This window comes from Lissotriton helveticus, chromosome 8, assembly GCF_964261635.1.
Source record: "Lissotriton helveticus chromosome 8, aLisHel1.1, whole genome shotgun sequence".
NCBI classification, from domain to species: domain Eukaryota; kingdom Metazoa; phylum Chordata; class Amphibia; order Caudata; family Salamandridae; genus Lissotriton; species Lissotriton helveticus.
The window spans coordinates 18173021-18197468 of NC_136069.1; the positions used below are offsets into that span (position 1 = coordinate 18173021).

The following is a 24448-nucleotide window of genomic DNA, read 5'->3' on the forward strand; positions in this document are numbered from 1 at the left end:
CCCATTCAGTCTTTCATGCCCAGTGTAGGCTAAGCCCGGGGTTTACCTGCAGATGTTGTGACACGTCATGCTATGCAGCCCATGCGATCAAGACTCCTGCCCTCACTACAGCGATTCCTCTCCTACAGGGACCATGCCAACAGCAAAGGTGTGACAATATTTGTAGGGGCAATTAGTGAGTGAGCGCTGTGTGGCAACCCTCGCTTTGGGGACTACCCTCCAAACCAGCTACAGGCAGGTGCAGAGGGGAGAGCTTCCACAGCAGTTCCAGGCACACTATAGGGTCCCTGTGCATCCCCTCTAATATTCAACGTCTACCTACCAGGATTAAATCATTCAACCTCACCTGTTACAACTATGCTGTTGACACCCACAAGACACTTTTTTTTTTATGGACAGCCTGGGAGGCCTCTACAATTCCAAACTTGATGACGGCCTTCGTGCCATAAACACAGATGATAAATAACTCTCTAAATCTTGATATTACCAAGGTAGATTATGACCTGTGGACAATGGTACAAAGATCAGCCGACTGCCACATGGACTAAGGAACTTAAGGCCCATCCATCAACATCAAGAGCAGTTAGAAACCTAGGGTAACCGTTGACGCGGAGCTATCCTCGATACCACATTAATGTCAAAAAGAATGTCTTCAACGCAATGAAAACACTACGTCGCATCTTCCTATACCTTGGAAACCAATATAAACTGCAAGCCACCCTGGTACTGTCCAAGCTTGACGATGCAATCAGCCTATACCTTGGCGCACCCCCATTCATCATATACAAAACGCAACTGGTCCCCAATGCTGCCGCAAAGCCTTTTTCAGTCTTCGCCCGAGGGAACACGTGACCCCAGTCATGCAATCGCTCCACAGGCTACCTATAGCTAGAAGGGCAGTCTTCAAGGCACTCTGCATTCTCCACAGAGCCTCCCAAGGAAAAGACCACATACCCAGAAGATAAATTAAAGCAATGCAAACTAAATTGAACATTGTGCTCGAGGCTTGCATCACTTATCCTACCACCTTATGACAAGAAATCCACAGGAACGCCTGTTTTCTCATGACAGGCCACCAAGCTCTGAAACTCCCTAAAAGCCAGACTTTGCAGTCGGCAGGCAATTGTAAGTTATGACTTATATGTTAACATAAGACAATCCACTATGAGGGTTATCCATCACCAGTATCATACCGCCAAAAACAGACATCACTAAGCAAACAGCAACGGAAAAACTGAAGAGATCTGTCACACACTGCTGGTCAATCCGGAGGGCTTTAATCTAATACAGGACTGCAGGTACCAACTGTATACACGCTCGAACCACTTATTTACAGCTCACAGCGACACTTTTATGGGATGATAGCAACAATGCCCATGCTGCAGATCTCTGCCTTTCTCCCCCTAGAACCATGCCAGGTCAGGGCTGTTGTACACAAAATGTCAGACTGGACAATCCAGTGCAGTCACCAACTGAGCACCCTGTAATCATAAGAAATACCAGAGGGGCATGAGGAGCTATTCTAAGCTGCCAGCACCCTGAACATCATACAACTGTGCCTCTGTCTCTCACACTCCAAGCACCACACTGCTACGCGCTGACTCCCATAACATGATAACTGCACCTCGGTGATCCTCACTCACGACATGGAAACTCTTCCCACATAGGACCACAAACCAAAGAAAACACCCTTGCCGCCACACATCCAACCTGGCGTCGCTTGCTACACATGAGGACAAGTGCTTCAGTTACCCACATAGGGGTTGTAAGTGCTATATTAAATGCTGCAATCCAATGCCTGCATTGTAAGTGTGATATATCAGTTGCATGATCAATAACACTGTAGAGTTTGCCATGCACACAGAGGTGCCCTTAATCTAGAGGACTCTGATATCATGAGGCTATCTCCCATCAAGTGTCTCATGCTAGGGTTTGCTCATGTAAGACTGCCATGGCACCTTAGGGTGCCCCCTTGGTACTCATGCTCTGCCAGTCCTTGGTCTGGCCAGCAGGCAGTGCCAGACCCGAGCAGCAGCCCATGGCAGCCTCTATGCAGGTCTCACACTTCAGCTCTGACACTACATGACAGGGTGAAGTGCAGCAAACAGGCAGCCCCCAGTACACAGGCCTTGAGTTTGCAACAACAGTGCCACATTCACTAGCACAACACATTCCGAGGGCGAGTTTGACAACAGCGAGCACGTATTTCAGCGCTTCTAGGTGAAATGCGTGCTAAGCACACGGGCAGGGCACCTAGTCTTCAGTGTATCAATAAGATACCCAAAGGCCCTCGATAGGCAGCTCAGCAACTTCCAAAGGCCACTCACGGAGACACTTTCACTCTGTGACATGCAGAGAGATAGATAATGTTTATTTTGCTTGATTAATTAAAATCTTTAGAAATACATAATAACAAATTTCCATTGTACACAAATTATGACATTTAAGAGCAACATTAAAAAGGACATGCAAGCTAGCCCCTGCTTCCCTCTCCTACCTCCTCAAAGCCTTTGAATGCCTCTCCTCACAAACATGGCCGGATTGGCCAGCCGGGCAATGCCCAGGGAGGCTGGAACCCCAGGAGGCCGGTTTTGACTCTTGGAGGCCGGTTTTGACTCTTGGAGGCCGGTTTTGACTCTTGGAGGCCAGTTTCGGCCTCCAGCAGTGGTGGTGCACGTTATGTGACCCCGGAGACAATCTGAAAGAGTGGCTCTGTGTTTGGAGCTGGTTCTAGCGTGGATGGGCACGTCTGCACATAGGGGCTGAATTTATGATTTCTGCTTAAGGTTTGCAGTCCGGCCCTGCTTCCAAATACCCCTACACGGAGACTTTGCCCTATGCACCAAGGTTACCAGAGGATTTCAGGGTATCTGGGACACGTTTTTCAAGTCTTGGCTTTCATTTCACAAGTTGATGCATTGTGGGAGATAGATTATGGCTCTAAATCACCTAAACCAACTGGAATAAGACACCTGAAAAAGAAAGACCACCACTGGGCACGGTGACCCTATAATCATAACTCCTACCTTAGCTGGCGCACCCCATACCCTTCCACATCACCCATCCATGCCCAAAGTGCCTCCTGTCACCCACCCTGGCCCCAATCCTTACCCTGCCTCCACAAATACAACCTCCTCTGTTACCCAATCCCCTCCCTCCCAAGACCCCGACCATCTCCTTCTGAAACCCAGGAGCTCTACACGAGCCTCTTCAGTGAGGGGGGCAACGAGTCTGGGGGCCCCACACCCACGAGGAGCCCCCTTTCAGCCCAAGGTCATTACAATCTCGGAGATATGGAAGCTCCTCATCACATTCTGCAGGGGGGGCACTGTCAACCCCCCCATTTCCTCCTCTATGGGCGTGGGTTTATGAGTCCCCCCTCCTCAGATCCCCGCTATGCACTACTTTCCAAGTGTCCCCCGATTCCACGACCCCTGCTTCTCGTCCCCTTAGCTGGGCTCCTTCTCACTCGAGCTCCCTAAGCCCTTTCCTCCAGTGCCACCCCCTCCTTCCGTGCCCAGAACCTTCCCCTTTCCACCATCACCTCCTTCCGGCTAACCCTTCCAATGCCAAGCACCACTCCTTCCACAAACACTTCTTCCAAGCCTCCCTATAAAACTCTGCTTCCTCCACCTCGACCCTTTTCTTCCAGCGCCCCCTCCGCACTGCCCTACACGCCCGTACCCCATGCCTACCGCGAATGACTGGCACAATGACCCTCCGTCTCACCACACCAAGCCCTTCTCTCCAGTGCCCTGCATTCCTTGCACCCCTAAGCCTTGTTTCCTAAAGCCATCCTACTTCTCAACTCTTCTCCGATGCCCTGCTCCTTCACACTACCCGAAGACTTTTTTCCTCACACTCTCCTCCTTCACAATACCCCAAGACACTTATCCTACTGCCCTCCTACTTCATACTACCCCAAGACTCTTTTCCTACTGCCCTCCTACTTCATACTACCCCAAGACTCTTTTCCTACTGCCCACCTTCTCAATACCAGAAGACTCTTTTCCCAATCCATCTTTCTTCCCAATACCACAACTCTTACTTAATACCCCTTGTTTCAAGTATCCCAAGTCACTATGTCCAATCCACTTCCTTCCTGACCCCGCCTCTTTTTTTATACCCTGATCCTTCACACTACCCAAAGCATCTTTTCTTAATACCCACTTACCAATACCTCGAGTCTCATGACCTAATACCCTCCCACTTCCCAATACCTCAAGTCTCATGACCTAATACCCTCCCACTTCCCAATACCTCAAGTCTCATGACCTAATACCCTCCTACTTCCCAATACCTCAAGTCTCATTACCTAATACCCTCCTACTTCCCAATACCCCAAGTCTCATTACCTAATACCCTCCTACTTCCCAATACCTCGAGTCTCATGACCTAATACCCTCCTACTTCCCAATACCTCAAGTCTCATGACCTAATACCCTCCTACTTCCCAATACCTCAAGTCTCATGACCTAATACCCTCCCACTTCCCAATACCTCAAGTCTCATGACCTAATACCCTCCTACTTCCCGATACCTCAAGTCTCATGACCTAACACCCTCCTACTTCCCAATACCTCAAGTCTCATGACCTAATACCCTCCTACTTCCCAATACCTCAAGTCTCATGACCTAATACCCTCCTACTTCCCAATACCTCAAGTCTCATGACCTAATACCCTCCCACTTCCCAATACCTCAAGTCTCATGACCTAATACCCTCCTACTTCCCGATACCTCAAGTCTCATGACCTAATACCCTCCTACTTCCCAATACCTCAAGTCTCATAACCTAATACCCTCCCACTTCCCAATACCTCAAGTCTCATGACCTAATACCCTCCTACTTCCCAATACCCCAAGTCTCATTACCTAATACCCTGCTACTTCCCAATACCTCAAGTCTCATTACCTCATACCCTCCTACTTCCCAATACCCCAAGTCTCATTACCTAATACCCTCCTACTTCCCAATACCTCAAGTCTCATGACCTAATACCATGCTACTTCCCAATACCTTAAGTCTCATGCCCTAATACCCCCCTACTTCCCAATACCTCAAATCTCATAACCTAATACCCTCCCACTTCCCAATACCTCAAGTCTCATTACCTAATACCCTGCTACTTCCCAATACCTCAAGTCTCATTACCTAATACCCTCCTACTTCCCAATACCTCAAGTCTCATGACCTAATACCCTCCTACTTCCAAAACCTCAAGTCTCATGGCCCAATACCCTCCTACTTCCCAATACCTCAAGTCTCATTACCTAATACCGTCCTACTTCCCAATACCTCAAGTCTCATGACCTAATACCCTCTTGCTTCCCGATACCTCAAGTCTCATGACCTAATACCCTACTTCCCAATACCTCAAGTCTCATGACCTAATACCCTCCTACTTCCCAATACCTCAAGTCTCATAACCTAATACCCTCCCACTTCCCAATACCTCAAGTCTCATTACCTAATACCCTCCTACTTCCCAATACCTCAAGTCTCATGACCTAATACCCTCCTACTTCCCAATACCTCAAGTCTCATGACCTAATACCCTCCTACTTCCCAATACATCAAGTCTCATGACCTAATACCCTCCTACTTCCAATACCTCAAGTCTCATGGTCTAATACCCTCCTACTTCCAATACCTCAAGTCTCATGGTCTAATACCCTCTTGCTTCCCAATACCTCAAGTCTCATGGTCTAATACCCTCCTACTTCCCAATACCTCAAGTCTCATGACCCAATACCCTCCTACTTCCCAATACCTCAAGTCTCATAACCTAATACCCTCCCACTTCCCAATACCTCAAGTCTCATGACCTAATACCCTCCTACTTCCCAATACCTCAAGTCTCATAACCTAATACCCTCCCACTTCCCAATACCTCAAGTCTCATGACCTAATACCCTGCTACTTCCCAATACCTCAAGTCTCATGACCTAATACCATGCTACTTCCCAATACCTTAAGTCTCATGCCCTAATACCCCCCTACTTCCCAATACCTCAAATCTCATAACCTAATACCCTCCCACTTCCCAATACCTCAAGTCTCATTACCTAATACCCTGCTACTTCCCAACACCTCAAGTCTCATTACCTAATACCCTCCTACTTCCCAATACCTCAAGTCTCATGACCTAATACCCTCCTACTTCCAAAACCTCAAGTCTCATGGCCCAATACCCTCCTACTTCCCAATACCTCAAGTCTCATTACCTAATACCGTCCTACTTCCCAATATCTCAAGTCTCATGACCTAATACCCTCTTGCTTCCCAATACCTCAAGTCGCATGACCTAATACCCTCCTACTTCCCAATACCTCAAGTCTCATGACCTAATACCCTCTTGCTTCCCAATACCTCAAGTCTCATGACTTAATACCCTCCTACTTCCCAATACCTCAAGTCTCATGACCTAATACCCACCCACTTCCCAATACCTCAAGTCTCATGACCTAATACCCTCCAACTTCCCAATACCTCAAGTCTCATGACCTAATACCCTCTTGCTTCCCAATACCTCAAGTCTCATGACCTAATACCCTCCTACATCCAATACCTCAAGTCTCATGACCTAATACCCTCCTACTTCCCAATACCTCAAGTCTCATGACTTAATACCCTCCTACATCCAATACCTCAAGTCTCATGACCTAATACCCTCCTACTTCCCAATACCTCAAGTCTCATGACCTAATACCCTCCCACTTCCCAATACCTCAAGTCTCATGACCTAATACCCTCCTACTTCCCGATACCTCAAGTCTCATGACCTAATACCCTCCTACTTCCCAATACCTCAAGTCTCATAACCTAATACCCTCCCACTTCCCAATACCTCAAGTCTCATGACCTAATACCCTCCTACTTCCCAATACCCCAAGTCTCATTACCTAATACCCTGCTACTTCCCAATACCTCAAGTCTCATTACCTCATACCCTCCTACTTCCCAATACCCCAAGTCTCATTACCTAATACCCTCCTACTTCCCAATACCTCAAGTCTCATGACCTAATACCATGCTACTTCCCAATACCTTAAGTCTCATGCCCTAATACCCCCCTACTTCCCAATACCTCAAATCTCATAACCTAATACCCTCCCACTTCCCAATACCTCAAGTCTCATTACCTAATACCCTGCTACTTCCCAATACCTCAAGTCTCATTACCTAATACCCTCCTACTTCCCAATACCTCAAGTCTCATGACCTAATACCCTCCTACTTCCAAAACCTCAAGTCTCATGGCCCAATACCCTCCTACTTCCCAATACCTCAAGTCTCATTACCTAATACCGTCCTACTTCCCAATACCTCAAGTCTCATGACCTAATACCCTCTTGCTTCCCGATACCTCAAGTCTCATGACCTAATACCCTACTTCCCAATACCTCAAGTCTCATGACCTAATACCCTCCTACTTCCCAATACCTCAAGTCTCATAACCTAATACCCTCCCACTTCCCAATACCTCAAGTCTCATTACCTAATACCCTCCTACTTCCCAATACCTCAAGTCTCATGACCTAATACCCTCCTACTTCCCAATACCTCAAGTCTCATGACCTAATACCCTCCTACTTCCCAATACCTCAAGTCTCATGACCTAATACCCTCCTACTTCCAATACCTCAAGTCTCATGGTCTAATACCCTCCTACTTCCAATACCTCAAGTCTCATGGTCTAATACCCTCTTGCTTCCCAATACCTCAAGTCTCATGGTCTAATACCCTCCTACTTCCCAATACCTCAAGTCTCATGACCCAATACCCTCCTACTTCCCAATACCTCAAGTCTCATAACCTAATACCCTCCCACTTCCCAATACCTCAAGTCTCATGACCTAATACCCTCCTACTTCCCAATACCTCAAGTCTCATAACCTAATACCCTCCCACTTCCCAATACCTCAAGTCTCATGACCTAATACCCTGCTACTTCCCAATACCTCAAGTCTCATGACCTAATACCATGCTACTTCCCAATACCTTAAGTCTCATGCCCTAATACCCCCCTACTTCCCAATACCTCAAATCTCATAACCTAATACCCTCCCACTTCCCAATACCTCAAGTCTCATTACCTAATACCCTGCTACTTCCCAACACCTCAAGTCTCATTACCTAATACCCTCCTACTTCCCAATACCTCAAGTCTCATGACCTAATACCCTCCTACTTCCAAAACCTCAAGTCTCATGGCCCAATACCCTCCTACTTCCCAATACCTCAAGTCTCATTACCTAATACCGTCCTACTTCCCAATATCTCAAGTCTCATGACCTAATACCCTCTTGCTTTCCAATACCTCAAGTCGCATGACCTAATACCCTCCTACTTCCCAATACCTCAAGTCTCATGACCTAATACCCTCTTGCTTCCCAATACCTCAAGTCTCATGACCTAATACCCTCTTGCTTCCCAATACCTCAAGTCTCATTACCTAATACCCCCCTACTTCCAATACCTCAAGTCTCATGGCCTAATACCCTCTTGCTTCCCAATACCTCAAGTCTCATGACCTAATACCCTCCTACTTCCCAATACCTCAAGTCTCATGACTTAATACCCTGCTACTTCCCAATACCTCAAGTCTCATTACCTAATACCCTCCTACTTCCCAATACCTCAAGTCTCATGACCTAATACCCTCCTACTTCCAAAACCTCAAGTCTCATGGCCCAATACCCTCCTACTTCCCAATACCTCAAGTCTCATTACCTAATACCGTCCTACTTCCCAATACCTCAAGTCTCATGACCTAATACCCTCTTGCTTCCCGATACCTCAAGTCTCATGACCTAATACCCTACTTCCCAATACCTCAAGTCTCATGACCTAATACCCTCCTACTTCCCAATACCTCAAGTCTCATAACCTAATACCCTCCCACTTCCCAATACCTCAAGTCTCATTACCTAATACCCTCCTACTTCCCAATACCTCAAGTCTCATGACCTAATACCCTCCTACTTCCCAATACCTCAAGTCTCATGACCTAATACCCTCCTACTTCCCAATACCTCAAGTCTCATGACCTAATACCCTCCTACTTCCAATACCTCAAGTCTCATGGTCTAATACCCTCCTACTTCCAATACCTCAAGTCTCATGGTCTAATACCCTCTTGCTTCCCAATACCTCAAGTCTCATGGTCTAATACCCTCCTACTTCCCAATACCTCAAGTCTCATGACCCAATACCCTCCTACTTCCCAATACCTCAAGTCTCATAACCTAATACCCTCCCACTTCCCAATACCTCAAGTCTCATGACCTAATACCCTCCTACTTCCCAATACCTCAAGTCTCATAACCTAATACCCTCCCACTTCCCAATACCTCAAGTCTCATGACCTAATACCCTGCTACTTCCCAATACCTCAAGTCTCATGACCTAATACCATGCTACTTCCCAATACCTTAAGTCTCATGCCCTAATACCCCCCTACTTCCCAATACCTCAAATCTCATAACCTAATACCCTCCCACTTCCCAATACCTCAAGTCTCATTACCTAATACCCTGCTACTTCCCAACACCTCAAGTCTCATTACCTAATACCCTCCTACTTCCCAATACCTCAAGTCTCATGACCTAATACCCTCCTACTTCCAAAACCTCAAGTCTCATGGCCCAATACCCTCCTACTTCCCAATACCTCAAGTCTCATTACCTAATACCGTCCTACTTCCCAATATCTCAAGTCTCATGACCTAATACCCTCTTGCTTTCCAATACCTCAAGTCGCATGACCTAATACCCTCCTACTTCCCAATACCTCAAGTCTCATGACCTAATACCCTCTTGCTTCCCAATACCTCAAGTCTCATGACTTAATACCCTCCTACTTCCCAATACCTCAAGTCTCATGACCTAATACCCACCCACTTCCCAATACCTCAAGTCTCATGACCTAATACCCTCCAACTTCCCAATACCTCAAGTCTCATGACCTAATACCCTCTTGCTTCCCAATACCTCAAGTCTCATGACCTAATACCCTCCTACATCCAATACCTCAAGTCTCATGACCTAATACCCTCCTACTTCCCAATACCTCATGTCTCATGACCTAATACCCTCTTGCTTCCCAATACCTCAAGTCTCATGACCTAATACCCTCCTACTTCCCAATACCTCAAGTCTCATGACTTAATACCCGCCTACTTCCCAATACCTCAAGTCTCATGACCTAATACCCTCCTACTTCCCAATACCTCAAGTCTCATGACCTAATACCCTCTTGCTTCCCAATACCTCAAGTCTCATTACCTAATACCCCCCTACTTCCAATACCTCAAGTCTCATGGCCTAATACCCTCTTGCTTCCCAATACCTCAAGTCTCATGACCTAATACCCTCCTACTTCCCAATACCTCAAGTCTCATGACTTAATACCCCCTACTTCCCAATACCTCAAGTCTCATGACCTAATACCCCCTACTTCCCAATACCTCAAGTCTCATGACCTAATGCCCTCCTACTTCCCAATACCTCAAGTCTCATGACCTAATACCCTCCTACTTCCCAATACCTCAAAGTCTCATGGCCTAATACCCTCTTGCTTCCCAATACCTCAAGTCTCATGGCCTAATACCCTCTTGCTTCCCAATACCTCAAGTCTCATGGCCTAATACCCTCTTGCTTCCCAATACCTCAAGTCTCATGACCTAATACCCTCCTACTTCCCAATACCTCAAGTCTCATGACGTAATACCCTCCTACTTCCCAATACCTCAAGTCTCATGACCTAATACCCTCTTGCTTCCCAATACCTCAAGTCTCATGATCTAATACCCTCCTACTTCCCAATACCTCAAGTCTCATGACCTAATACCCTCCTACTTCCCAATACCTCAAGTCTCATGACCTAATACCCTCTTGCTTCCCAATACCTCAAGTCTCATGACCTAATACCCTCCTACTTCCCAATACCTCAAGTCTCATGACCTAATGCCCTCCTACTTCCCAATACCTCAAGTCTCATGATCTAATACCCTCCTACTTCCCAATACCTCAAGTCTCATGACCTAATACCCTCCTACTTCCAATACCTCAAAGTCTCATGGCCTAATACCCTCTTGCTTCCCAATACCTCAAGTCTCATGACCTAATACCCTCCTACTTCCCAATACCTCAAGTCTCATGACTTAATACCCTCCTACTTCCCAATACCTCAAGTCACATGACCTAATACCCTCCTACTTCCCAATACCTCAAGTCTCATGACTTAATACCCTCCTACTTCCCAATACCTCAAGTCTCATGACCTAATACCCTCCTACTTCCCAATACCTCAAGTCTCATGAGCTAATACCCCCCTACTTCCAATACCTCAAGTCTCATGACCTAATACCCTCCTACTTCCCAATACCTCAAGTCTCATGACCTAATACCCTCTTGCTTCCCAATACCTCAAGTCTCATGGCCTAATACCCTCTTGCTTCCCAATACCTCAAGTCTCATGACCTAATACCCTCCTACTTCCCAATACCTCAAGTCTCATGACTTAATACCCTCCTACTTCCCAATACCTCAAGTCTCATGACCTAATACCCTCTTGCTTCCCAATACCTCAAGTCTCATGGCCTAATACCCTCTTGCTTCCCAATACCTCAAGTCTCATGACCTAATACCCTCCTACTTCCCAATACCTCAAGTCTCATGACCTAATACCCTCCTACTTCCCAATACCTCAAGTCTCATGACCTAATACCCTCCTACTTCCCAATACCTCAAGTCTCATGACCTAATACCCTCCCACTTCCCAATACCTCAAGTCTCATGACCTAATACCCTCCTACTTCCCAATACCTCAAGTCTCATGACTTAATACCCTCCTACTTCCCAATACCTCAAGTCTCATGACCTAATACCCTCCTACTTCCCAATACCTAAAGTCTCATGAGCTAATACCCCCCTACTCCCAATACCTCAAGTCTCATGACCTAATACCCTCCTACTTCCCAATACCTCAAGTCTCATGACCTAATACCCTCTTGCTTCCCAATACCTCAAGTCTCATGGCCTAATACCCTCTTGCTTCCCAATACCTCAAGTCTCATGACCTAATACCCTCCTACTTCCCAATACCTCAAGTCTCATGACTTAATACCCTCCTACTTCCCAATACCTCAAGTCTCATGACCTAATACCCTCTTGCTTCCCAATACCTCAAGTCTCATGATCTAATACCCTCCTACTTCCCAATACCTCAAGTCTCATGACCTAATACCCTCCTACTTCCCAATACCTCAAGTCTCATGACCTAATACCCTCTTGCTTCCCAATACCTCAAGTCTCATGACCTAATACCCTCCTACTTCCCAATACCTCAAGTCTCATGACCTAATGCCCTCCTACTTCCCAATACCTCAAGTCTCATGATCTAATACCCTCCTACTTCCCAATACCTCAAGTCTCATGACCTAATACCCTCCTACTTCCAATACCTCAAGTCTCATGGCCTAATACCCTCTTGCTTCCCAATACCTCAAGTCTCATGACCTAATACCCTCCTACTTCCCAATACCTCAAGTCTCATGACTTAATACCCTCCTACTTCCCAATACCTCAAGTCACATGACCTAATACCCTCCTACTTCCCAATACCTCAAGTCTCATGACTTAATACCCTCCTACTTCCCAATACCTCAAGTCTCATGACCTAATACCCTCCTACTTCCCAATACCTCAAGTCTCATGAGCTAATACCCCCCTACTTCCAATACCTCAAGTCTCATGACCTAATACCCTCCTACTTCCCAATACCTCAAGTCTCATGACCTAATACCCTCTTGCTTCCCAATACCTCAAGTCTCATGGCCTAATACCCTCTTGCTTCCCAATACCTCAAGTCTCATGACCTAATACCCTCCTACTTCCCAATACCTCAAGTCTCATGACTTAATACCCTCCTACTTCCCAATACCTCAAGTCTCATGACCTAATACCCTCTTGCTTCCCAATACCTCAAGTCTCATGACCTAATACCCTCTTGCTTCCCAATACCTCAAGTCTCATGACCTAATACCCTCCTACTTCCCAATACCTCAAGTCTCATGACCTAATACCCTCCTACTTCCCAATACCTCAAGTCTCATGACCTAATACCCTCTTGCTTCCCAATACCTCAAGTCTCATGACCTAATACCCTCCTACTTCCCAATACCTCAAGTCTCATGACTTAATACCCTCCTACTTCCCAATACCTCAAGTCTCATGACCTAATACCCTCTTGCTTCCCAATACCTCAAGTCTCATGGCCTAATACCCTCTTGCTTCCCAATACCTCAAGTCTCATGACCTAATACCCTCCTACTTCCCAATACCTCAAGTCTCATGACCTAATACCCTCCTACTTCCCAATACCTCAAGTCTCATGACCTAATACCCTCTACTTCCCAATACCTCAAGTCTCATGACCTAATACCCCCTACTTCCCAATACCTCAAGTCTCATGGCCTAATACCCCCTACTTCCCAATACATCATGCCTCTTTGCCCAATACTCCATTTCTCCTCAATAGGTGGACAATATCTTAATATCCCTCCTGCCACAGTTTTAATTGCCCCCTCCTTCCTGTGCCCGTCCTCTTCACCGTGCCCCCCTGCCCCTCGAGCTTTGCCCCCCTACACCTCACCCAGGCCGTTGCCCCTCTACTGACGCACACTTACGTCACCTAGCCTTGCGTCGGTGTCTCGAGGCCCGAATGCTGACGTCACCGCGTGTGACGGTTGAAAGCCGCGCAGCGCCGATTCCGAGCTCCGCGTGCTGCTGCAACGCAGGTAGAGTGCCGAAGACGCGTCAGGAGCAGCTGCATCCACGCGGCCTCCGCGAGGCGCCCGCTCATTGGCTGAGCCGGGGAAAGCTGGTTTTCCGCACTCTGATTGGATGAGATGTGGGCGGGGGGCTGGTCACTCTCGGCCCAATGGCTGCGCAGATGCTGTTGATGCGCTTCACAGGTCGTGCGTGCAAGTGTATAGAACGTTGGGGCGTGGAGGGGACAATGGCGGTGACGACAGAATAGGCGGGGCGACCGAAGGAAGACACGCCCACCAGTGTCCGCTAGCCAATGGCAGCGTTGCAACGGCCGAGCCCAGGGCACCTGAGCCCAGCCCGAGTCTGTACACAAAGCAGGAGAGCACGTGCACAGGGCAAGCAGCCAATGGGAACACGGCTGCAGCCCAACCCGCGCGCGCCTATACACCCGCCCACAGCGTCAGCACATCCAGCGGCCAATGACAGCAGGGCTGCAGCCACACCCACGCGAGCTGTAATAAGATGATCTGTAGCCGAGTAGTATTGATTGATGATGGTTTATTGAAGGATAATGAGGTTGAATCATAAAGTCATTAAAGTATCATCTAAGGATCATATAAGAATATTTCAGTCTCTCCTAAGCCCCACCAGGAGCAGCTCTCTTGCTACTCAGCCCTCTCTTCCAACTCTCATCCATCCACACACCACACATTCCATATTACCTCACACACTCCACATTCCACCATTCACCCAGATAGGGCTGAGCAGCAAGACAGGATGATAAGAAAGGCACGTGGCATCCAAACCAGGATACCACACCACCTTCCCCCTTACAAATGAACAAACAACAGAATAGGGTAGAACATGAGAATGGTCATTCTAAAATTGAATCTTACATTGTATAATAGAAATTATGAATAAATACATAAAAGTATCTATAACGACTACCCCTTCCCCCTTTACACATAAAACAGGAATAGATTGATAATACATATTTTCGCATTGAATTTCACAAGATGTAAGGAAAAGAATTCACCGTCACCCACACAACATGCCAGTTGGCCAGACCAGCAAAGTGAAAGAAACGTTGAAGTCACAATTAAAATATGCGAACAAGAAAATCACCAAAAAGTACTTAATTAAATTACAATTCCTATAAAGTGACGTGTGCACAACGTTCACTAAGTAGGAATATGTAGGTGACTAAATTACAGTCACATGCAATGTATGCAGTTTGTATAAAACAAATAGATGACAGTCACGTGCTTAGAACAGTATTAAAAATAAAATTTGTATGAACAAATTTGTGACAGTCATGAGCACATATGCTATCATGTAGTATTTAACTATAAACATTACATATGTGTATAGCATTGAACTTACTATACAAAACAGCAAATTAACTTTAGTATGCTATTTTTAAAATTCACGTAATAATCTTCTAGAATAGCAAATTAACTTTAGTATGCTACACTAATAACTTTCTAGAATAGCAAATTACCTTTAGAATGCTATTCTTTAAACTCATGAAAATACTCTACAATGGAACACAGGCTAGCACTTGAACATATAAAATAGCAAATTAACTTTAGTATGCTACTTTTTAAATTCGTGTAATAACCTTCTAGAATAGCAAATTAACTTTAGTATGCTATTCTCTAAAACTCGTGTAAATGATCTTCTAAAATAGCAAATTACCTTTAGTATGCTATTCTTAAAACTCGAAAATAACCTACAGTGGAACACAGGTTAGTATTGAATATATATTATAGCAAATTAATTACCTATCGACTGCTACTGTCCTATAATTGGTTAACCACATGACCAATTTGGCATAAAACATTTAGCTACTTAATGCTGTAAATATATAGAAGAGTCCAAATACAGTCCCCCATAAAAAAGATTAAAAAATAAAGTAGACACCGTTGTCGTGATGAAGACAATTCAATTCCATGTAAATAATGTAGGTTATTAAAATGAGGTGGAACTTATCCATAACTGTGGAATCACTTACTTGAGAATGAAGTCCACCACAAACCGTAGCGAAAAACTGAGATATGAGCCCCAAGAAGATGAAAAATAAGGTGACCATTGTTGAATTTTGAAGAGACTAACAGAAACAATTACTCATAGGACGTGCTCTATTTAAGGGGTGGTCGTTATAAATACTTTTATGTATTTATTCATAATTTCTATTATACAATGTAAGATTCAATTTTAGAATGACCATTCTCATGTTCTACCCTATTCTTTTGTTTGTTCATTTGTAAGGGGGAAGGTGGTGTGGTATCCTGGTTTGGATGCCACGTGCCTTTCTTATCATCCTGTCTTACTGCTCAGCCCTATCTGGGTGAATGGTGGAATGTGGAGTGTGTGAGGTAATATGGAATGTGTGGTGTGTGGATGGATGACAGTTGGAAGAGAGGGCTGAGTAGCAAGAGAGCTGCTCCTGGTGGGGCTTAGGAGAGACTTAAATATTCTTATATGATCCTTAGATTATACTTTAATGACTTTATGATTCAACCTAATTATCCTTCAATAAACCATCATCAATCAATACTACTCAGCTACAGATCAACTTATTACACGAGCCTGTGCACACTGAGCCAGGCCCTATGCACCCGCCCACAGCGTCAGCACAGGCTGCAGCCAATGACAGCACGGCTGCAGCCCAACCCACCGAGCCTGTGCACACTGTGGAGCAAGGCCCTATGCACCCGCCCCCAGCGTCAGAACAGCCTGCGGCCAATGACAGCACAGCTGCAGCCCAACCCACCCAGCCTATGCAGACTGAGCCAGGCCCTATGCACCCGCCCACAGGGTCAACCCAGCCTGCAGCCAATGACTGCACGGCTGCAGCCCAACCCACCAAGCCTGTGCACACTGAGCCAGGCCCTATGCACCCGCCCACAGCGTCAGCAGAGCCTGCGGCCAATGACTGCACGGCTGCAGCCCAACCCACCGAGCCTGTGCACACTGAGCTAGGCCCTATGCACCCGCCCCCAGCATCAGCACAGCCTGCACCCAATGACAGCACGGCTGCAGCCCAACCCACCCGAGCCTGTGCAACCTGAGCCAGGCCCTATGCACCCGCCCACAGCGTCAGCACAGCCTGCAGCCAATGAGAGCACCGCTGCAGCCAAACCCACGCAAGCCTGTGCACACTGTGGAGCCAGGCCCTATGCACCCGCCCACAGCGTCAGCACAACCTGCGGCCAATGACAGCACGGCTGAAGCCCAACCCATGTGAGCCCGTGCAGCCTGAGCCAGGTCCTATGCACCTGCCCACAGCGTCAGCACAGCCTGCGGCCAATGAAAGCAGGGCTGCAGCCCAACCCACCGAGCCTGTGCACCCGGCCACAGCATCAGCACAGCCAGCGGCCAATGACAGCACGGCTGCAGCCACACCCACCGAGCCTGTGCACACTGTGGAGCCAGGCCGTATGCCCCCGCCCACAGCGTCAACACCGCCAGCGGCCAATGACAACACAGCTGCAGCCCAACCCACCCGAGCCTGTGCACACTGAGCCAGGCCCTATGCACCCGCCCACAGCTCAGCACAGCCAGCGGCCAATGACAGCATGGCTGCAGCCCAATCCACGCGAGCCCGTGCTACCTGAGCCAGGCCCTATGCACCTGCCCACAGCGTCAGCACAGCCTGCAGCCAATGACAGGACGGCTGCAGCCCAACCCGCGCGACCCTGTGCACACTGAGCCAGGCCCTATACACCCGCCAGCACAGCCAGCGGCCAATGACGGCACGGCTGCAGCCAAACCCACGAGAGCCTTTGTACACTGTGGGGCCAGGCCCTATGCACCCACCCACAGCGTCAGCACAACCTGCGACCAATGACAGCAGGGCAGCAGCCCAACCCACCGATCTTCTGCACCCGCCCCCAGCGTCATCACAGCCAGCGGCCAATGAGAGCACGGCTGCAGCCCAACCCACCGAGCCTGTGCACACTGTGAGGCCAGGCCCTATGCACCCACCCACAGCTTCAGCACAGCCAGCGGCCAATGACAGCACGGCTGCAGCCCAACCCACCAAGCCTGTGCACACTGAGCCAGGCCCTATGCACCCGCCCACAGCGTCAGCACAGCCAGCGGCCAATGAAAGCACGGCTGCAGACCAACCCACCTGAGCCTGTGCACACTGAGCCAGGATCTATGCACCCGCCCACAGCGTCAGCACAGCCTGCGGCCAATGACAGGACGGCTGCAGCCCAACCCACCCGAGCCTGTGCACCCGCCCCTAGCGTCAGCACAGGCTGCAGCCAATGAGAGCACGGCTGCAGCCCAACCAACTCGAGCCTGTGCACCCGCCCCCAGCATCAGCACAGGCTGCAGCCAATGAGAGCACGGCTGCAGCCCAACCCACCGAGCCAATGCACACTGTGGAGCCAGACCCTATGCACCCGTCCACAGCATCAGCAAGGCCTGCGGCCAATGACAGGACGGCTGCAGCCCAACCCACCGAGCCTTTGCACACTGTGGAGCCAGGCCCTATGCACCCGCCCACAGCGTCAACACAGCCAGCGGCCAATGACAGCACAGCTGCAGCCCAACCCACCCGAGCCTGTGCACACTGAGCCAGGCCCTATGCACCCGCCCACAGCTCAGTACAGCCAGCGGCCAATGATAGCAGGGCTGCACACTGTGGAACCAGACCCTATGCACCCGCCCACAGTGTCAGCACAGCCTGCGGCCAAGGACAGCACAGCTGCAGCCCAATCCACGCGAGCCCGAGCAACCTGAGCCAGGCCCTATGCAACTGCCCACAGCGTCAGCACAGCCTGCGGCCAATGACAGGACAGCTGCAGCCCAACCCACCGAGCCTGTGCACACTGTGGAGCCAGGCCCTATGCACCCACCCACAGCGTCAACACAGCCAGCGGCCAATGACAGCACAGCTGCAGCCCAACCCACCCGAGCCTGTGCACACTGAGCCAGGCCCTATGCACCCGCCCACAGCTCAGCACAGCCAGCGGCCAATGACAGCAGGGCTGCACACTGTGGAGCCAGGCCCTATGCACCCGCCCACAGAGTCAGCACAGCCTGCGGCCAATGACAGCATGGCTGCAGCCCAATCCACGCGAGCCCGTGCAACCTGAGCCAGGCCCTATGCAACTGCCCACAGCATCAGCACAGCCTGTGGCCAATGACAGCACGGCTGCAGCCCAACCCGCGCGGCCCTGTGCACACTGAGCCAGGCCCTATACACCCGTCCACAGCGCCAGCACAGCCAGCGGCCAATGAGAGCACGGCTGCAGCCCAACCCACCGAGCCTGTGCACACTGTGGAGCCAGGCCCTATGCACCCACCCTCAGCGTCAGCACAGCCAGCGGCCAATGAGAGCACGGCTGCAGCCCAACCCACGCGAGCCCGTGCAACCTGAGCCAGGCCCTATGCACCTGCCCACAGCGCCAGCACAGCCAGCGGCCAATGAGAGCACGGCTGCAGCCCAACCCACGCGATCCTGTGCACACTGTGGGGCCAGGCCCTATGCACCCACCCACAGCGTCAGCACAACCTGCGACCAATGACAGCAGGGCAGCAGCCCAACCCACCGATCCTCTGCACCCGCCCCCAGCGTCATCACAGCCAGCGGCCAATGAGAGCATGGCTGCAGCCCAACCCACCGAGCCTGTGCACACTGTGAGGCCAGGCCCTATGCACCCACCCACAGCTTCAGCACAGCCAGCGGCCAATGACAGCACGGCTGCAGCCAAACCCACGCGAGCCTTTGCAAACTGTGGGGCCAGGCCCTATGCACCCGCCCACAGCGTCAGCACAATCTGCGGCCAATGACAGCACAGCTGCAGCCCAACCCACCGATCCGCTGCACCCGCCCCCAGCGTCATCACAGCCAGCGGCCAATGACAGCACGGCTGCAGCCCAACCCACCAAGCCTGTGCACACTGAGCCAGGCACTATGAACTCGCCCACAGCGTCAGCACAATCTGCGGCCAATGACAGCACAGCTGCAGCCCAACCCACCGATCCGCTGCACCCGCCCCCAGCGTCATCACAGCCAGCGGCCAATGACAGCACGGCTGCAGCCCAACCCACCAAGCCTGTGCACACTGAGCCAGGCACTATGAACTCGCCCACAGCGTCAGCACAGCCTGCGGCCAATGACAGCACAGCTGCAGCCCAACCCACCAAGCCTGTGCACACTGAGCCAGGCCCTATGCACCCGCCCACAGCATCAGCACAGCCGGCGGCCAATGAAAGCACGGCTGCAGCCCAACCCACCCGAGCCTGTGCACCCGCCCCCAGCGTCAGCACAGGCTGCAGCCAATGAGAGCACAGCTGCAGCCCAACCCACTCGAGCCTGTGCACCCGCCCCCAGCATCAGCACAGGCTGCAGCCAATGAGAGCACGGCTGCAGCCCAACCCACCGAGCCAATGCACACTGTGGAGCCAGACCCTATGCACCCGTCCACAGCATCAGCAAGGCCTGCGGCCAATGACAGGACGGCTGCAGCCCAACCCACCGAGCCTGTGCACACTGTGGAGCCAGGCCCTATGCACCCGCCCACAGCGTCAACACAGCCAGCGGCCAATGACAGCACAGCTGCAGCCCAACCCACCCGAGCCTGTGCACACTGAGCCAGGCCCTATGCACCCGCCCACAGCTCAGCACAGCCAGCGGCCATGGACAGCAGGGCTGCACACTGTGGAGCCAGGCCCTATGCACCCGCCCACAGTGTCAGCACAGCCTGCGGCCAATGACAGCATGGCTGCAGCCCAATCCACGCGAGCCCGTGCAACCTGAGCCAGGCCCTATGCACCTGCCCACAGCGTCAGCACAGCCTGTGGCCAATGACAGCACGGCTGCAGCCCAACCCGCGCGGCCCTGTGCACACTGAGCCAGGCCCTATACACCCGCCCACAGCGCCAGCACAGCCAGCGGCCAATGAGAGCACGGCTGCAGCCCAACCCACCGAGCCTGTGCACACTGTGGAGCCAGGCCCTATGCACCCGCCCTCAGCGTCAGCACAGCCAGCGGCCAATGAGAGCACGGCTGCAGTCCAACCCGCGCGGCCCTGTGCACACTGAGCCAGGCCCTATACACCCGCCCACAGCGCCAGCACAGCCAGCGGCCAATGAGAGCACGGCTGCAGCCCAACCCACCGAGCCTGTGCACACTGTGGAGCCAGGCCCTATGCACCCGCCCTCAGCGTCAGCACAGCCAGCGGCCAATGAGAGCACGGCTGCAGTCCAACCCACCGAGCCTGTGCTCACTGTGGAGCCAGGCCCTATGCACCCGCCCTCAGCGTCAGCACAGCATACGGCCAATGAGAGCACGGCTGCAGCCCAACCCACCGAGCCTGTGCACTCTGTGGAGCCAGGCCCTATGCACCCGCCCACAGTGTCAGCACAGCCTGAGGCCAATGACAGCACGGCTGCAGCCCAATCCACGCAAGCCCGTGCAACCTGAGCCAGGCCCTATGCACCCGCCCACAGCGTCAGCACAACCTGCGGCCAATGACAGCAGGGCAGCAGCCCAACCCACCGATCCTCTGCACCCGCCCCCAGCGTCATCACAGCCAGCGGCCAATGAGAGCACGGCTGCAGCCCTCCCCACCGAGCCTGTGCACACTGTGAGGCCAGGCCCTATGCACCCACCCACAGCGTCAGCACAGCCAGCGGCCAATGACAGCACGGCTGCAGCCAAACCCAAGAGCCTGTGCAAACTGAACCAGGCCCTATGCACCCACCCGCACCGTCAGCACAGCCAGCGGCCAATGAAAGCACGGCTGCAGACCAACCCACCTGAGCCTGTGCACACTGAGCCAGGATCTATGCACCCGCCCACAGCGTCAGCACAGCCTGCGGCCAATGACAGGACGGCTGCAGCCCAACCCACCCGAGCCTGTGCACCCACCCCCAGCGTCAGCACAGGCTGCAGCCAATGAGAGCACGGCTGCAGCCCAACCCACTCGAGCCTGTGCACCCGCCCCCAGCATCAGCACAGGCTGCAGCCAATGAGAGCACGGCTGCAGCCCAACCCACCGAGCCAATGCACACTGTGGAGCCAGACCCTATGCACCCGTCCACAGCATCAGCAAGGCCTGCGGCCAATGACAGGACGGCTGCAGCCCAACCCACCGAGCCTGTGCACACTGTGGAGCCAGGCCCTATGCACCCGCCCACAGCGTCAAAACAGCCAGCGGCCAATGACAGCACAGCTGCAGCCCAACCCACCCGAGCCTGTGCACACTGAGCCAGGCCCTATGCACCCGCCCACAGCTCAGCACAGCCAGCGGCCAATGACAGCAGGGCTGCACACTGTAGAACCAGACCCTATGCACCCGCCCACAGTGTCAGCACAGCCTGCGGCCAATGAGAGCACGGCTGCAGCCCAATCCACGCGAGCCCGTGCAACCTGAGCCAGGCCCTATGCAACTGCCCACAGCGTCAGCACAGCCTGCGGCCAATGACAGGACGGCTGCAGCCCAACCCACCGAGCCTTTGCACACCGTGGAGCCAGGCCCTATGCACCCGCCCACAGCGTCAACACAGCCAGCGGCCAATGACAGCACAGCTGCAGCCGAACCCACCCGAGCCTGTGCACACTGAGCCAGGCCCTATGCACCTGCCCACAGCTCAGCACAGCCTGCGGCCAATGACAGCAGGGCTGCACACTGTGGAGCCAGGCCCTATGCACCCGCCCACAGTGTCAGCACAGCCTGCGGCCAATGACAGCATGGCTGCAGCCCAATCCACGCGAGCCCGTGCAACCTGAGCCAGGCCCTATGCACCTGCCCACAGCGTCAGCACAGCCTGTGGCCAATGACAGCACGGCTGCAGCCCAACCCGCGCGGCCCTGTGCACACTGTGGAGCCAGGCCCTATGCACCCACCCACAGCGCCAGCACAGCCAGCGGCCAATGGGAGCACGGCTTCACCCCAACCCACCCGAGCCTGTGCACACTGTGGAGCCAGGCCCTATGCACCCGCCCTCAGCGTCAGCACAGCCAGCGGCCAATGACAGCACGGCTGCACCCCAACCCACCCGACCCTGTGCACACTGTGGAGCCAGGCCCTATGCACCAGCCCTCAGCGTCAGCACAGCCAGCGGCCAATGAGAGCTCGGCTGCAGCCCAAACCACGCGAGCCCGTGCAACCTGAGCCAGGCCCTATGCACCTGCCCACAGCGCCAGCACAGCCAGCGGCCAATGAGAGCACGGCTGCAGCCAAACCCACGAGAGCCTTTGCACACTGTGGGGCCAGGCCCTATGCACCCACCCACAGTGTCAGCACAGCATGCGGCCAATGAGAGCACGGCTGCAGCCCAACCCACCCGAGCCTGTGCACCCACCCCCAGCGTCAGCACAGGCTGCAGCCAATGAGAGCACGGCTGCAGCCAAACCCACTCGAGCCTGTGCACCCGCCCCCAGCATCAGCACAGGCTGCAGCCAATGAGAGCACGGCTGCAGCCCAACCCACCGAGCCAATGCACACTGTGGAGCCAGACCCTATGCACCCGTCCACAGCATCAGCAAGGCCTGCGGCCAATGACAGGACGGCTGCAGCCCAACCCACCGAGCCTGTGCACACTGTGGAGCCAGGCCCTATGCACCCGCCCACAGCGTCAACACAGCCAGCGGCCAATGACAGCACAGCTGCAGCCCAACCCACCCGAGCCTGTGCACACTGAGCCAGGCCCTATGCACCCGCCCACAGCTCAGCACAGCCAGGGGCCAATGACAGCAGGGCTGCACACTGTGGAACCAGACCCTATGCACCCGCCCACAGTGTCAGCACAGCCTGCGGCCAATGAGAGCACGGCTGCAGCCCAATCCACGCGAGCCCGTGCAACCTGAGCCAGGCCCTATGCAACTGCCCACAGCGTCAGCACAGCCTGCGGCCAATGACAGGACGGCTGCAGCCCAACCCACCGAGCCTTTGCACACTGTGGAGCCAGGCCCTATGCACCCGCCCACAGCGTCAACACAGCCAGCGGCCAATGACAGCACAGCTGCAGCCGAACCCACCCGAGCCTGTGCACACTGAGCCAGGCCCTATGCACCCGCCCACAGCTCAGCACAGCCAGCGGCCAATGACAGCAGGGCTGCACACTGTGGAGCCAGGCCCTATGCACCCGCCCACAGTGTCAGCACAGCCTGCGGCCAATGACAGCATGGCTGCAGCCCAATCCACGCGAGCCCGTGCAACCTGAGCCAGGCCCTATGCACCTGCCCACAGCGTCAGCACAGCCTGTGGCCAATGACAGCACGGCTGCAGCCCAACCCGCGCGGCCCTGTGCACACTGTGGAGCCAGGCCCTATGCACCCACCCACAGCGCCAGCACAGCCAGCGGCCAATGGGAGCACGGCTTCACCCCAACCCACCCGAGCCTGTGCACACTGTGGAGCCAGGCCCTATGCACCCGCCCTCAGCGTCAGCACAGCCAGCGGCCAATGACAGCACGGCTGCACCCCAACCCACCCGACCCTGTGCACACTGTGGAGCCAGGCCCTATGCACCCGCCCTCAGCATCAGCACAGCCAGCGGCCAATGAGAGCTCGGCTGCAGCCCAAACCACGCGAGCCCGTGCAACCTGAGCCAGGCCCTATGCACCTGCCCACAGCGCCAGCACAGCCAGCGGCCAATGAGAGCACGGCTGCAGCCAAACCCACGAGAGCCTTTGCACACTGTGG

General features: G+C 52.4%; 1 protein-coding gene across 2 annotated transcripts in view; it reads right to left on the reverse strand.

Moving 5' to 3' along the window:
• LOC144772231 (cystathionine beta-synthase-like protein) overlaps window positions 1-24448 on the reverse strand; it is a 258165-nt gene that overhangs the window by 220532 nt on the left and 13185 nt on the right. The window contains exon 1 of one of the 2 annotated variants that reach the window (XM_078656388.1): window positions 13695-13864. The exons of the other annotated variant lie outside the window; for it this stretch is intronic. The gene's annotated coding sequence lies outside the window, so the exon portion shown is untranslated. Of the gene's footprint in view, window positions 1-13694; window positions 13865-24448 lie in introns of those variants that run through there. 2 annotated transcript variants of the gene reach the window in all.